Below are 10,491 nucleotides of genomic sequence, written 5' to 3'. Positions count from 1 at the left end.
TAAAATGTTACATTAGTGAAAATTTTAATGAATAGAGGACTAATGTAAATGGTATGCATGAGAAATAAAATGTAAGGAAAAATGTAGAGAAATTGAATATTATGTGAAATGCTGAGAAAGTAGTGTCATTAGAAATGCTGAGACACTGTATTGATAGTTACAGAGATATATTGGGAATATAAAGTCCAAAGACGATTTGGGAAAATGAGGGTGTGAATGCTATTTGGGTACAAAATGATTTGCTAAAAGTAAAAATATTCGTAGGTCACACACTCATTTCTTAACGAGACTCCTGACTATACTTTCGCTAAAAAGAGCCAAGTCGTCACACATTGTATCCGTGTTACTACGGCTAACCAACAGCTATCTATACCTATGGAAGACCTCAAGAGATCCCAGGAGCAATGACTATGAATTTGTGAGATGTGTGTTTGTAATAGATGAATTATAACGGATTGATTAGTGTAATTATAATGCAGGTATTGTAATACATTGAGGGCTATAGTTATAATGCATGTATTATAATGCATTAATTAATATAGTTATAATGCGCATATTATGACACACTGTTGTAATATTTCTTAGGATGGATAATCTGTTGATTTGCTAATATTTGTTAATGTAATGTATGATTTGATATTATTTCAGTGTATATTGTATGATTTGAAGCATAAATAATATGATTGCTGCACTGTGATTTTGTTAATTTAGTATTGAAACCAATATTATTTACTATATTTGGCACAAATTTATGTTTCTTGCATTATTTTGGATGATTTATAAATAAATGAATTAATGGTGGCAGGAATATCCACCCACACAAATTATTTTTCAGGAAATTAATGACATTGAAGAATAAAGGAAGGGTGATCCGTTCTAAGATCATATGCTCAGTAAAGTTGTAGGATAGACTACTCTGATAGAATTTAATTATTCTAAAGATTGTAATATTTTTATCACCTTTAATTTGAAATTAATAAAAATATGTAAATATTTTGATACAAATTGTAAAATTTATAATACCCAGTAATCTTGTAATCATTGATTTGGAGTATTTGGAATATTGATAGTTAGCCATTTAATTTTACTTACATTAAATTTTAGATAGAAAATTTACTCTGTTGAAAGGCAGCATAGTTTATGTTTTGAATCTATATTTACATGTTTTGAATTAGATGAACCATTGAGACGTATATTCTAATTTCTATTTTCAATCTCAATATTTTGAAATTATCTCTTTTAAATTGTTAATTACCTTTGGATTTTTATAAGATAAGATAAAAAAATTTAAAAATTTTCCTTTTTATTGAATCTCTAAGCAAAAATATATACAAAATTTCATCTTAAAATTTTTCTATTTGCTATAAAATTTTATTTATTCTAATATAAATTAAGGACGCTACAAAATACATTTTTATACGAAGATTAAAAGGAAGTCTACATGCAAATACCTCAAGGTTTTGCAACGGCAAGTGACACTGAGAGTATGCAAGTTAAGAATGTCACTTTATGAGCTTTACCAAGCATCCAGGAATTGGCACGAAAAGTTTACTAATGCCTTAAATGAAGTTGTTTTTGGGTGATCGAGGGTCGTTCATTCAACGTTTTCACGAAAAGGGAAATGCATTCCTTGTTGCATTGATTTATGTCGATGAAATTATACTAGCAAAAAATAGCAAAGGAGGCATGTGGTGGGTGAAAATTTATTTGGACTAGAAATTTAGCGTCAAGAACTTAAATTGATTGAAATATTTTCTCAAAATTAAAGTAGCTAGATCACCTCAAGCAAATTTTGAATGGAGCAAAATTGTGATAAAAAGGGAGACAACAATGCTTCAACTATAGATGCCACGGGATATAGAAGATTAGTGAGACATTTGCTATATTTAACAGTGACGAGAGCATATCCCCTAACCAGGTACATATCGATGCTGCTGTTGAGAGAGTTTTAAGGTATTTGAAGTCGACACTGGGCCAAAGAATACTCCTTTGCTAGAAATAATAATTAAAAATAAAATGTTATATTAATAAATAATAATTAAAAATAAAATATTACATAAAATATAAAGATGAAAAGTTGTAAGTAAATGCATATTAATGTGAGTTAAAAATTATAATTTCTTTGATTAAGGGCAATTACTTTTTGTATATTTACGAAATAATTATTCTTGATTGTAAGTTAAAAGTCCTTATATCACTATTATAAATAGTAAATTAGTCTCATGTATTTTAATGACAAAATAATAAAATTCTCTTGTTGTTTCAATACTTTCCTTCCTACCTCTTAACATCCTTTCAAGTAGTGGTGGTGAACTCAAACTGCAAGGTTATTGCGATGGAAATTCAAGTGGGTGCCCACTCACTGGGAGATCATGCACGAGTTATCTTGTCAAGCTGGGAGGATCCATAATATGCTATTACGTGATCTGCTATATTAGTAAATAGAATAATAGGATGTACTATCATAGGAGATGCAATTTAGTTTAGTATGTGTTATAAGTGTAGGCAATCTGTATAATGAGAATCATGCACAACCAACGTAAGGCAAACTACAACATGTACAAATAATAAGTAGTTCCCATCCTCCAAACAATTTCCTTTCAAATTTAATCACACAATCTTGGATCCTATATAATCATGAAGTTGCAAGAATATCTTGGAACTACTATGCGTGATGAGGAGAAACAACGTGATAAAGAGAAGCGAAGAAGTTAGTTGTTAAAAATCTCACCTTTAGTGAAAATCCATATTTCATGGATCTCATAACTATCACCATTCTTTTCTTTTATATTTTTGTATTATTTTATTTTTTCTCTTTACTCACACGGATAACACTCTATCTTTGTATATATATGCACATATTGATTCTCAATATAGAAGCAAGCCATTTTATTCTGCTTCAATTATTATTCTCAATATGTATCAGAGCAAAGATCTATAGTTGTAATGGTTAGAAATAACCAAAGCACTCAAACCAACAACCAAGCCTTTGCAAGCACCAAAAATAAAGCTAATGACCCCTCACAAAATTCAGTCAGTCTTTATTTCATCCAGCTGAAAATACCATAGCCCTCACTATCAAAACAAACCTTGCCACATCAAACTACCACACATGGACTTGAGCCATTAGGAGGGCCCTAATTCCCAAAAATAAATACGACTTCCTCATAAGAATAATATCCTATTTCATTCATGGATTGCCAACATGGTCTCACCATCTATAGCAAAAAGCATTGATGCAAATGAGAATATAAGTGATGTCTAGAAGAATCTCCGTGAGAGGTTTGCGCAAGGAGATTTGATGCACATTACCAAGATTCAGCAGCAACTATTTGGGCTTCGACAAGGAACACTCTCTGTTAGTGAGCTTTCCATTAAATTGACAGGATTATGGGAGGAATTGGAACACTACAGGCCAATGGACTTGCCCAGCTACCAAAAACACACCGATTCACCGCGAATAAGACTATATTATCCGTTTTCAGAGGTCAAATTGACGACGACGTCGTCATTCTTGCAGAGCAAAACAGGGGATGGGGCATGGCCGTGGAGGTTCCCACCATCTCTCCAGGGGACGAGGTGTATGAAAATTTTGTACGTATTATGGAAAACATAGGTTTCCCTTAGGGGTTGAAGCCATGTGATGCCGAATCTGCCACGCATAACATCATCGGAGACGATCCTGAAGTGTACGGTGAATTTGAATCTCCTCAGATCCAAAACTCCATGCTCGTGATCACTCAAGACCAATATAATCGTCTAATAGCTTTACTCCAACAAACCGCGATGCAGGCATCTTTATTAACATCCGCTCCAGCAGCGGCATTCCCATATCGGTGTCAGTGTTGTTCCTAGCCAGGTTACACTTATCCACACACCAGACATTGACACGGGTAAGGGCCCATTAACTCTTTCCCTACAATGCAATCAGCCTAGTCCATATCACCAAACTCCTTAGATTTTGGACTCAAGAGCCACAAACCATGTTTATGTCTCCCTGGGCCAATTCTCTTCATATTTTAAAGTTTAAACCATTAACATTAAGTTGCCAAATGGTTCTCATGTTGTTGTTGTTACACAGTATCGAGGCACGGTCACAACACATCACTAACACTCATGAATGTCTTATATGTCCCTATTTTTGCTACAATTTAGTTTCTGTTTTCAGCTTATTCGTTCCTCTAAGTGATCACTTTTGTTTCTTCATAACTGTTGTCTCATACAGGATTAGAGGTCTCAAAAGACGATTGGTTCGGGTAGCTTGGACAATGACTTGTATTACATGAAAGTAGTTTCCTCAGGCTGCTGACCCATACTGACCCATACATTGTAATAATACCATATTCGATGCTTATTCACATACTGTTTCTAGTTATGAAATATGGCATTATTGTTTAGCTCATTTATTCCCTCACAGATCGATGATTTTAAATGAAAAGTTTCCTCAGTTAAAGATATAATTGCCTACTAATCCTAATTTTGATATCTGACACTTTGCCAAACAACGACAACTCCCATATAATCTTAGTGCAAAGCATGCAGCGCAGATTTTTGAATTAATCCACTTTGATATATAGGGGCCTTATTGTACTATATCAATTCATAATCATCAATATTTTTTAACTGTTTTAGGTGAATATAGTAGACAAACTTAGATTTATTTGATAAAATTGAAAATAGAGGTGTCTACCAAGGTTTATGATTTTATTACTTTTGCCAAAGTATATTTTAATTCTTGCATTAAATATTTTAATCTTACGGATTTCTACTTTTCTCATGGCATTATTCATCAACAGAGTTGTCGCAAAACTCCTTAAAAAAATGGTCCTGTCAAGCACAAGCATCAACACATCCTTAATGTTGCAAGGGTCCTTTTATTCCAATCACACCTACCAAAATGTTTTTTGTCCTATACAATTTTCCATGCAGTTTATTTGATCAATCACATACCCACTCCAGTTTTGAATAAATCCTCACCTTTGAATTTTTACATGACATGACACCGGCTTATGATGATTTAAAACCCTTTGGGTGCTTGTGTTATGCATCAACCCTTCATCATAGGAGACACAAATTTGATCCTAGAGTAGAAAAAGGCATTTTTCTAGGTTATAGGCAATGTTTTAAGAGTTTTCTTTTTACAATCTTTAATCTCTGGAGATTTATGGTACCCAAAATGCCATGTTCTCCGAACTCACCTTTCCCTATCCCATAAACACATATACAAGTGACCCTAGTCCACCCACACAACTTCGTGCCAACCATACGCCTAATCTGTTCCCTTTGGGCAAACCCAACACCTAGCCCCACCTCCATCTCTCCCTACTTCTTAACAGCTCGATCCGCATCCAACTCACAGCCCAGATCTGTCTTCCCTCTCCAACTCTGCTTTGGATCAACCTCTAAGCCCACGTTCACGACATCCACCTTGGCACCTAAGGACTATGTTTGCTACAATGCCACCATTCCACCTAGGCCTATCGCTTCTGATTTTTCAGTTCTTTGATTTCTCCCTCTTCCACGACTTACCCAATTTTTGCTTTTGTTTCTCATAACAATCTTTACCTTTCTTAGCGTCAATATTTTGTAGCACTCCTCACAGAAACTGAGCCAGACAACTTCACTAAGGCCATTAAGTTGGAATGTTGGCGCAACTTGAGTGGATCTTCCTCCTCATCTTACTCTAATTGGGTGCAAGTGGGTCTATAAAATCAAACTCCTTGCTGATGGGTCAAATGAGAGATACAAGGCTCACGTAGTAGCCAAGGGGTACACACAAACTAAAAAGTTGGATTACTTTGATACCTTCTCCCCTATCGCAAAAATAACAACCATTAGGCTACTACTTGCCTTGGCCTCCATCATGAATTGGCATCTCTACCAACTTGATGTCAATAATGCAATCTTACATGGAGATATGCATGAGGATGTTTACATGCAACCACCACCTGGAGGTCACCACCACAAGGCCTATTCAAGTTTGCAAATTGTTCAACTCCTTTTATTTACTCAAGTAAGCTAGTAGCCAATGATTTGAAAAGCTTTCTATTTTGCTTGTTAAACATGGATATGTGTAGTCCATTAATGACCATTCTCTGTTCATCAAATCAACTAAAAATTTTGTCACTATAATTCTGGTATACATTGATGACATTGTTCTTGTAGGAGATTCATTGAAGGAGTTCGATGACATCAAATTGATACTAAATAACAACTTTAGAATTAAGGACTGGGGTGCTCTCAAATATTTTTTGGGCCTCTTTGAGGCCCACTCCAAAATGGGAATATCAATCTGTTAGTGCCTTAATCTACTTCTAGAAAGTGGACTTTTGGGCTCAAAATTGGTGCACAGCATCATTAGATTGCAATGCCAGGTTGACCCACGAGGGAGATACGACCATTTCAGACCCAACTTTATATAAAAGACTAGTGGGTCATTTGCTATACCTAAATGTGACGAGACTAGATGTGTGTTTTACAATCCAGCAATTAAGTTAATATATGCAGACCCCACTCAGGTCCATCTTCGTGCAGCCCATAGCATATTACTGTACTTGAAAGGCACCATTCCAAAACTCCAATTCATGGGGTTTGCTAATAAAAATAAAAATAAAAATTATTAAAGTTTATAGTGAAAGTTTAAATTAAAACCTATAAAAATAAAAATTAATAATATAAATAATAATAAAATTATTATAATATTTTAAAAATTAAAAAGTAAACATAAATATAAAAAAGTAGTATTTAAAAATATTTTTTATATTTTAATTATAAGAATTAATAAAAAATATTAATGGTAAAATATAATTATAATAAAATTTTGTAAACTAATATAACAGAGAAATTTAATAAGTAAATATATAAGGTAATAGTTTCATACATATACATATGGATTTGTATAACTAAAAAAAATTTCAGTTTTAGAAAATAGATTTGGACACTAAACCACTTACACAAATACAGTTAATAAAAAAACTGGTTTAATATGAATCTAGATTTTTAAAACCAGTTTAATATTAGTTATGGATTGGATTTGTAAAACTGAATTTTTTGAGCACCCCTAGGCTTTAAGTATGAGGGAGTGGTTCCCAATCATATGATTGCTATTACATGTTCTTGAGTAAAGTACCTATGTTATTTTTTATGATAATTTGAAACTTTTTCCATCATGGAACCTAATTTTTTCACATAAAAGAGTATGTTAAGTAATTATTATTAGCACTATACTTTCATTTGGAAACTAATCATTAGCTAAGTTTCTTACTTTTATACTCTACATTAAACTTTAACCTACAAATGTGAGTTTTGATCCTTAAAAAGGATTTTTTATCTTAATTTAATTAATTGTATCCCTCTTTTCATTGTTTTGTGTGATTATGTCCTTAAGATTTGTGCTTTAGAACTTGACTTGTAACTTGATAAGTCTGTAATTAGACCCTATTTTACAGCCTATATATTTATATTTGACCTTTATTTTATTCGAGGTTCACACTAATTTATATATTAATTATGCAGTTTGGTATAAAGATGCTGCAAGTAGACTTTGGGTGAGTTTTTGGGCTCAAATTAATGGAAGATTAGAGCTTTGCAGCAGTTAGCACGCCTAGACCCTTTCAACAAGCACAAGAGTGCTTTGAGTCTATGCTTAAGCATTACCATGCTCATCTGCGGGAAACCTAATTGTGAAGAGTCTTTAGGGTTTTGAAACCCTATTAAAAGGAAACCTCAGGCATCGTAGTAGAGACGATTTTGACACTTTGGCTTTTGTTCTTTCACCTCATCTCTTTTCTAGGAGATCTTTGGCATATTCTTGGCGAGACTTGGAGCTTCGAGTGACCGTATTCAAAAACTGGGAACTCATCTCATTCTAGTTTTCTTTTCTCTGTGACTTTGTTTATTATTATTTTAGTTCTTTTCTTTAGCATGAGTAACTAAGTCCATAGTTAGGGCTATGAGAACTATCGTTCATGAATTTATGAGATTTTGATGTTTGAATCTAAATTTGATTTCTGTTTTACTATAGCACGAGGCAAGCAACCAGGATCGTTTCCCAAAGGATCACAAAGACGAATTAATCTATTTGGATAGTATGTTAGGATGGGGGGGATATAGAATCAATAAAATAGAGTCAAAGTTGAAAGGATTAAATCAATTGGAAAAACACCTAATTCAAGAATCAAGAAGGAATAAGCAAACATTCAATCACGAAATCCCAAAATACATATTATTCAAATTCGGTGGTTAAAGACTAGATTCAACTGAGACCTCAAATTAAATCAAGCGATCACACGAAAACCTTCATGCGTTTGATTAACATAAATTCAATTAAACTTAGAAACCTCTAAAAATCTAATCGAACATGTTAACTTTCTAAACCACTTAATTAACCTTAATTTCTGAAAATCAATTCATGCACTTCAAACGAAACAAAACAATGAATTGAGTTGCCTCTCAAAAATAAATCGAACAAAAACCTTTAGTTCATGATATTAATCAGAATGGAGAAACAAGAAACCAGGAAACCTGAATTCAAATATAAAATCTACAAACTAATTCTCATGAATGTTGCATTTCGTTGATCCTTGAACTAGATAAACGAAACTACTCCTCCATGGATGGAAGCTCACGAAAAGAAAATCTCTATTAAAAAAAACGAGTCCCTAAGTAAAATTAAAAACGCCCCTTAAAAACAAAACTCTCCAATCTTTTATTCAAATTTGACTTTTCAAATCTCCAACAACAAACCATAACTTCCTCCTTCAAATTCGCCCAGGAAGTGCATTTGTTATGATTTGTAATTGATATGTCATTCAATCCACGGATGTTAGCTTTCAAATACCACTGGAATGAGTCGAATTGGACATCTGTGGGCCGAGATATGACTCTAGTTTTGGTCCAATTCTGTTTCTGGATGCTACGATTCAGCCTTTAAATTTCCATGAGTGTTGTAGGCCCATCTCTGAGCTTTCAAATGCAATTGGAATCACTCAAATCTGATAACTATAGCCCGAGATATTACCTACACAATAAGCAAAGGTCAAAAGGCTCTAAAATTCAAAAATTAACAAAGTTTAACAATTAAGCCCAATAATATAAAACTCAGCCAAAGCAATACAATTAAGCACAATTCACAACTAATTAGGCCTATTACAAAGCTATCACAAGTGTATAAAAATTCATTGATCAGTAACTAAGTCCATAGCTAGGGCTATGGGAATTATCGTTCATAAATTTATGAGATTTTGATGTTTGAATCTAAATTTGATTTCCGTTTTGTGATTAGATTTTATCCTATTATGCTTCTCTCTTAATCCTAATAAATTAGATCGTCATGCAACTGTACCTTAGTTAATTAATAGATCTATAGGGTAAAACGAGACAAAGGGTTAAGTGGACCAAACCAATCTTTCTCTTCTAATCGTTATTAAGTTAACAAGTTCATAGGTTTCTTAAGCTTTCTTAAATTGATATCTTGCATGACCATTAGAGATGTTAGTTTAGAGAAAAGAATATTAATATTCCATGACCATTGGGCATTAATAATATTCGTATAAATGATTGGTAATCACAAAGAAATCAGATTTAGAGTTAAATAAAAAAATAACATAAAGGATTGAATGAGAAAACCCATATGCCCTAGGTTTCTCTCCAATAAGTGTAACCAAGACATGCATTGTATTCCTTGCTCTTAGTTTTATAATTGATTTTATAAATTCTTGTTTTAATTAATCTTGTATCTTTGAAGCTTAAACAATTGAATTAGGAAATTTTTAGTAATTGAAAATCATTCCTTGTGAGACGATATTTCAGAAATTTAATTTAAAAACCCTTTATTATTTCTCAATGGGTACACTTGCCCTCCGAACAAGTTTTTGGCACCATTAGCAGATTTTTTTAAAATTTTTGTTTATTATTTTATTTTATTTTATTTATTTTATAATTTCTTTTAATGTATGCTCACTCATTCTAAGTGTTCTACAACTTGTTTATTTGATCTATAGATTGAAAGAACAGTTAGTCGATAAAGAAAAGAAGTGAGAGAGCAAATAATGGCAGAGGCACCGCTGGAAGTATCGCAACTCCTAATGTGGAGGCCAACAATTTTGAACTTAAACCAGCACTCATAACCATGGTCTAGAACTCCATACAGTTTGGAGGTATGCCTAACGAAGACCCCAATCTCCATCTGACAAAGTTCTTCTGATTGATGGATACCATCAAATTCAATGGAGTCTCCAACGATGCTATTTGACTTCGTCTTTTCCCGTTCTCGGTATCTGAAAAGGTGAATGCTTGGTTCAGCTCACCCCCAGTCAACTCCATCACAATTTGGGAGAACCTCACTCAATAATTCTTGGGAAAATACTTTCTTCCATCAAGGTCCTCAAAACTTATGACAGAAATATGTTGCTTCCAATAATATGAAGCAGAATCCTTGTTCGAGGCATGAGAGCGGTTTGGAGAGCTTTTGAGGTGTCCTCATCATGATTT

The 10,491-nt window shown here is 33.3% G+C and overlaps 1 non-coding gene across 1 annotated transcript; it reads right to left on the bottom strand.

The window, feature by feature from the left end:
- Positions 1–10,387: 10,387 nt before the first annotated feature.
- On the bottom strand, positions 10,388–10,491 carry LOC113851694. The gene has a single exon (XR_003502265.1). It is a non-coding gene; the product is annotated as a small nucleolar RNA R71 (small nucleolar RNA).

Source organism: Abrus precatorius, unplaced genomic scaffold, assembly GCF_003935025.1.
Source record: "Abrus precatorius isolate BTA unplaced genomic scaffold, Abrus_2018 Scaffold9, whole genome shotgun sequence".
Taxonomy (NCBI): Eukaryota; Viridiplantae; Streptophyta; class Magnoliopsida; order Fabales; family Fabaceae; genus Abrus; species Abrus precatorius.
The sequence above is the reverse complement of the archived record's forward strand: the minus strand, read 5'-3'. Positions and strand labels throughout refer to the sequence as shown.